Source organism: Capricornis sumatraensis, chromosome X (genome assembly GCF_032405125.1).
Source record: "Capricornis sumatraensis isolate serow.1 chromosome X, serow.2, whole genome shotgun sequence".
Taxonomy (NCBI): Eukaryota; Metazoa; Chordata; class Mammalia; order Artiodactyla; family Bovidae; genus Capricornis; species Capricornis sumatraensis.
The window spans coordinates 91,068,833-91,075,037 of record NC_091092.1 but is presented as its reverse complement, the minus strand read 5'-3'; the positions used below and the strand labels follow the sequence as shown (position 1 = coordinate 91,075,037).

At 44.4% G+C, this 6,205-nt stretch overlaps 1 pseudogene; it reads right to left on the bottom strand.

Annotated features, from left to right (window-relative positions):
* Nucleotides 1-405: 405 nt before the first annotated feature.
* LOC138071353 (palmitoyltransferase ZDHHC3 pseudogene) lies at nucleotides 406-1,185 on the bottom strand (annotated as a pseudogene).
* Between the last annotated feature and the right edge of the window lie 5,020 nt (nucleotides 1,186-6,205).

Sequence of the window (6,205 nt, the reverse complement as noted above, 5' to 3'; positions counted from 1 at the left end):
CTCTGGAGCCAGTGAGCCAAAACTAAGCCAGCATGCCCTAGAGCCTGTGGTCTGCAACAACAGAAGCCAATGCAATGAGAAGCTGCAGTACAACTACAGAGTAGCCCTGCTCACAGCAACTAGAGAAAAGCCTGCATGCAGCAATGAAAGCCCAGCCCAGCAAAAAATAAATAAAAATTATTATATTTTTTAAAAGGAAAAAAGAAAAGCAGAAAGGATGATCTTTTAAAAACAAAACACAGACTTTTTTTTCTGCAATGTTCTGCCATTTTACTTGAGACATTAAACAAAAAATGTTTTATTTAGAGTTGTGTTGGTTTTTCGGTTTGGACATTCATAAGACCCAATCCAAGGGTAGTGCTAGGATGTGGTTTGTGTCTGAGTGGCAGTGCTGGTCAGAGTCTTTCAGATCATATGCTGGTACGGGTCTGCCTTCCCTTGGTCTGGCATGACAAAGGGGCTGGCCCAGCCTAGAGAGAAGGGGTGGCCAAAAACGGCTTTCAGGTTCACCCATGTTGTTTTCTTGGCCCATCTTCTGTCTTCCTTTTTCAGTTGTTCTATTCCCGTCTCATCTGTGCAGATGGAGAGCATCTGGGTCCCAAACATGGCCGATGTGAAAACGAGGAAGAGAAGCGCCTCCAAGCCGAGGAAAATGAGGAGGGTCATCGTGGTGGCCGAGGAGCTGCAGTCTTCTTCAAAGCAATGGATGAAGTGGAATACCACCAAGATGAGGGCGTGCAAGGAAATGAGAGCTACGTACATTGTAAACAGGACGAAGTACTTCTGGTTCCTCTCGCCGACACAGTTGTTGATCCAGGGACAATGGTGGTCCATCTTCCGAATGCACCGCTTACAAACCCTGCAGTGGTGGGCTCGGTCGGGCTTGATGCTGCAACATTTGGGACAGTTGTACAGCACCTGCCCGGACGTCAGCTGTAAAATCTCGATGAATTCTTTAGTGGCATTTCCTTTGGGCACAGCCCCAGGGTCGGTCAACATGGCCCGGCAGTGGGAAGCCAGGGCCAAGAAGGCCAGCAGGCTGAACACGATTCCGTTGATGGCGCTGTACATGTAGTCCCCGGATGGAATAAGCATGACGAAGAGGACCACGAACTCCGCATATAAGACCAGAAACCAGGTGACAACGGCAAAGACAATGCCACAGCCATCGCGGATAAACCACATGGTGCCCGTCGGATAGGGGTGGGAAGGTGGCACGCACTTCTCTGACTGGAAGCACTCTGGTTTCCACTCAAGGTCTCAGAAGCAGCGGGCGGGGATAAACATCCTAAGTTATTCTGTCCATACTGGCCTTGTGAAGCCGCAGGCAGTTCCTCAGTCCCAGACTCCTGGTGGGGCTCCCGTTGCCGCCTCCGTCGTCGCTCCTCAGGCAGCCTCCGACCCGGGACCCGACCTCAGGCTGCAGCGATGGCTCCCCGGCAGGAGGCGCCGCAGCTTCCGGGATTCAGCCGGACGCGAGGCGGCGCGCCCATCAAGCGCCCCTCAGTGGGGTGGCGGCAGCTGCAAGAGCCGGCGGCGCCCAGCACTCTTATTGCCCTAAACCTTTGGAAGTCAGTTATGCTCACCAGCATACCACCGATGTCACTAACATTTGGATTCCTCCCTCTACACTGTACAGTTGTACAATTAACATAGGCTACTGTTGAGTACAGGCTTCCCTGGTGTGGTGGCTCAGACGGTAAAGAAGCTGCCGGCAATGCGGGAGACCCAGGTTCGATCCCTGGGTCAGGAAGATTCTTTGGAGAAGGGAATGGCAACCCACTCCAGTATCCTTGCCTGGAGAATTTCATAGGCAGAGGAGCCTGGCAGGCCCCAGTCCACAGGGTCAAAAAGAGTCAGACACGACTGAGCGACTAACACTGTTGAGTCCAGGTTTCAATCAGTAGGACTAATCTTAGAAATACTGCTAGCTGCTTTAGCTAACACAGTACATACATCCAGGAATGCTAAGTGCACCCATACTGAAAAGTCTGGCCCTACCAAAACCAAAGATATCACAATAAAATTACAGACCAATATCCCCTACGAATACAGATGCAAAAATCCTCAACAAAATACTAGCAAACAGAATCCAACAGCATACTGAAAGGATTATACATCATGATCTAGTGGGATTTGTTCCAGGAATGCAAGAGTGGTTCAACATCAGAAAATCAATCAGGGTTATAGATACATCACATTAATAGAACAAGGGAAAAAATAACCTACATGATCATCTCAACTGATGCAGAAAGGGCATTTCAGATGCAGAAAAGGCCTAGATCTAATAAATTCAGCAAAGCTGCAAGGAACAAGATCAACACATAAAAATCAGTTGTGTTTTAAAATGAAATTAAGAGCAATTTCATTTACAATACCATCTAAAAGATATCTGTAGGGGACTTTCTTGGTGGTCCAGTGGCTAAGACTCTGCACTCTCATTGCTGGAGGCCTGGGTTCGATGTCTGGTCAGGGAACTAGATCCCACATGCCACAACTAAAGATGCCACATGCCACAATGAAGGTAGTTTTTTTTTTTTTTTTTTTTTTGCTGTGTAGAATGTGGGATCTTAGTTCCCTGGCCAGGGATTGAACTCACACCCCCTGCATTAGAAGCTTGGAGTCTTAACCACTTGACTGTCAGGGAAGTCCCCAAATTGGAAGATTTTATATTAAGATGTTACTAATACACAAAGCAACCTACAGATTCAACAAAATCCCTATCAAAATTCCAACAGCCTTTTTGCAGAAATGTGGAGATGCCAATCCTCAAATTCATATGGAATTTCAAGGGGCCTTGAATAGTCAAAACAATCTTGAAAAAGACAAATCAAATGGCCAACTGGTTTTTGACGAGAGTGCCAAGTCCATTCAGTGGGGTAAGGATAGTCTCTTCAACAGAGGGTGCCGGGAGCCAGTGTGAGGAATCCCGCCCGTGACAAGGTCATGAGGAAGGAAGCTGACATACGCAAGGCGTGCTCAGACTTCAGGGACCCCTCTGGAAATTCCTAAGCATGTACCCCAACAAAAATCTGCCGGTTTTTGTGCTCTGCTTTTCCACTCTTCTGACATTTTCTGGAAAAAGTCAATTCAGGGCTTTAGTCTTCTACATTTGAAAGAGTGTTTCAATCCAAAAAACCCCTCTGATGGCTTTCTAACCTGCCTGCAGGACTCATACAGCTGCGCATGTGATTGTTTGAGGCCTCCTGACCGCAGGAGGCACAGGAAGCTTAAAACATCCTAGGAATGTAGGGGCTTCCGAAAAGTCAAAATCTTTAGAATAGGACTGATTAAAAGTTTCATTTGTTGAGTCAATGCTTGCTGCCAAATTTTCATATCCTTTGTTTTTAGATATAGTTGGTATATAGAAAAACAAGTAGTAGACCTGGTATTAGCAACATTAGATCTTTGAGTTAAGTACCTTCTTTGTTATAACCCACTGTGCCTTTGTTCTATAGAGATGTAACTTTAGCGCTTTAAGGAGATGTAGATTAAAGAAAAACACTTCAGGAGAAACAAAATTAACATTCATTAAGGAAGAGAGCCAAAAAGTGTTAACAAGCCTCTTGGCCAGAAGATAACGTAAATCACCTGAGACCTTTTGCATACAAAATAATATACGGAAAGAATCTGGGTTGCGAGCGCTACATAATTTTTTGTTACCCATTGATCTCCGTGTTTTATCAAAACTATAAAAGGCCTTCTGAAAAATAAAGGATGGGACCAGCTTCTCGGACCAGCTTCTCGGACCAGTTTCTTGAACTAGTCTCTCGGCCTGGTTTCTGGGGAATCTGGCTCCCCCCGTGTCTCTCTCTCTCATTTTCTCTCCCTTTCCCTCTCTCTGCTCTTTACTTTAATTTCAGGCTGAGTTTCCATCTGGGGCACGGAGGCTCGCCAGGTCTACTTACTTGCCGTGGTTGTTAAGACCCGCGCGAAAGGGAGCTTAAGGCGAGGCACCCTTAGATATCCAAGCGGGCGCCGGTGGCCCAACGTAGATGGTGCAAATTCCTTGTCTGGAATTTTATTGGTCTTCCGCGTAAACCAAGCTATTCAGCCCTCTTCCTCCACTTAATCTTCCTACTACACTATAGTTTCTTAATCTAATCTTATATTAATAAATAAACAAGTCTTTCCACGCCAACGCCGTCCACCCTTCGAATTCCCTGGATCCACCGGGGCTGGACCCCGGCAAGAGGGTGCTGGTGCAACTGGATTTTTATATGCAAAAGAATGATGTTGGACCCCTACTTCATACCTATACTATTAATTCAAAATGGATCAACAACCTAAATACAAGAGCTAAAACCACAAAACTCTTAGAAGAAAACACAGGGGTAAATCTTTATGACTTTGGATTTGGCAACAGGTTCTTTTTTTTAATTTATTTTTAGTTGGAGGAAAATTGCTTTACAATGTTGTGTTGGTTTCTGCTGTACAACGTGAATCAGTCATAAGTATACATATATCCCCTCCCTCTTGAACCTCCCTGCCCCCATTCCCACCTCTCTAGATCATCACAGAGCATAAGCCCTGAAAATATTATTCTAAGAGAAATAATCCAAACATAAAAGGACAAATATTGTTAAGATTCCACTTACATGAAATATCTAGAACTGGCAAATGTATAGGGACAGAAAGTAGGTTAAAGGTTACCAGGAATTAGGGGCAGAGTGGAATGGGCGTTATTGCTTAATGGGTGCAGAACTTCTGTTTGGGATGGTAAAAAAAAAAAGTTTTGGAATTAGATAATGGTGATGGTTGCACAACATTTTGAATGTAATTAACACCACCTAACTGTATACTTGGAGAAGGCAATGGTAACCCACTCCAGTACTCTTGCCTGGAGAATCCCATAGACAGAGGAGCCTGGTAGGCTACAGTCCATGGGGTCGCTAAGAGTTGGACACGACTGAAGACTTCACTTTCGCTTTTCACTTTCATGCATTGGAGAAGGAAATGGCAACCCACTCCAGTGTTCTTGCCTGAAGAATCCCAGGGACGGGGGAGCCTGGTGGGCTGCCGTCTATGGGGTTGCACAGAGTTGGACATGACTGACGTGACTTAGCAGAAGCAGAACTGATACTAGAAAGTGGTTAAAGTGGCAAATTAAAAAAAAATTATTTTAATGAGGCTAATTACTTTACAATATTGTGGTGGTTTTTGCCATACATTCACATGAATCAGCCATGGGTGTACAGGTGTTCCCCATCCAGACCCTCCCTCCCACCTCCCTCCCCATCCCATCTCTCAGGGTCATCCCAGTGCACCAGCCCTGAGCACCCTGCCTCATGCATTGAACCTGGACTGGCGATCTATTTCACATATGATAATACACGTTTCAATGCTATTCTCTCAAATCATCTCACCCTCGCCTTCTCCCACAGAGTCCAACAGTCTGTTCTTTACATCTGTGTCTCTCTTGCTGTCTTGCATATAGAGTTATCGTTACCATCTTTCTAAATTCCATATATATGCATTAATATACTATATTGGTATTTTTCTTTCTGACTTACTTCACTCTGTATAATAGGCTCCAGTTTCATCCACCTCATTAGAACTGATTCAAATGCATTCTTTTTAATAGCTGAGTAATAAATACTCCATTGTGTATATGTACCACAGCTTTCTTATCCATTCATCTGCTGATGGACATCTAGGTTGCTTCCATGTCCTGGCTATTGTAAACAGTGCTGTGATGAACATTGGGGTGCACGTGTCTCTTTCAATTCTGCTTTCCTCAGTGTGTATGCCCAGCAGTGGGATTTCTGGGTCATATGACAGTTCTATTTCCAGCTTTTTAAGGAATCTCCACACTGTTCTCCATAGTGGCCATACTAGTTTGCATTCCCAACAGTGTAAGAGGGTTCCTTTTTCTCCACACCCTCTCCAGCATTTATTGTTTGTAGACTTTTTGATAGCAGCCATTCTTACTGGCATGAAATGGTATCTCATTGTGGTTTTGATTTGCACTTCTCTGATAATGAGTGACGTTGAGCATCTTTTCATGTGTTAGCCATTTGTATATTTCTTTGGAAAAATGTCTGTTTAGTTCTTTGGCCTATAAAATGGCAAATTTTATGTTATATATATTTTACCACAATTAAAAATGTTTGGCCCAATCTAAAATTGTATTTATTTCCCTCTGATCTATCATGCATAGAATCAATTCTCACTTATATTATTGGGGTTTCTGCCAACATAAATT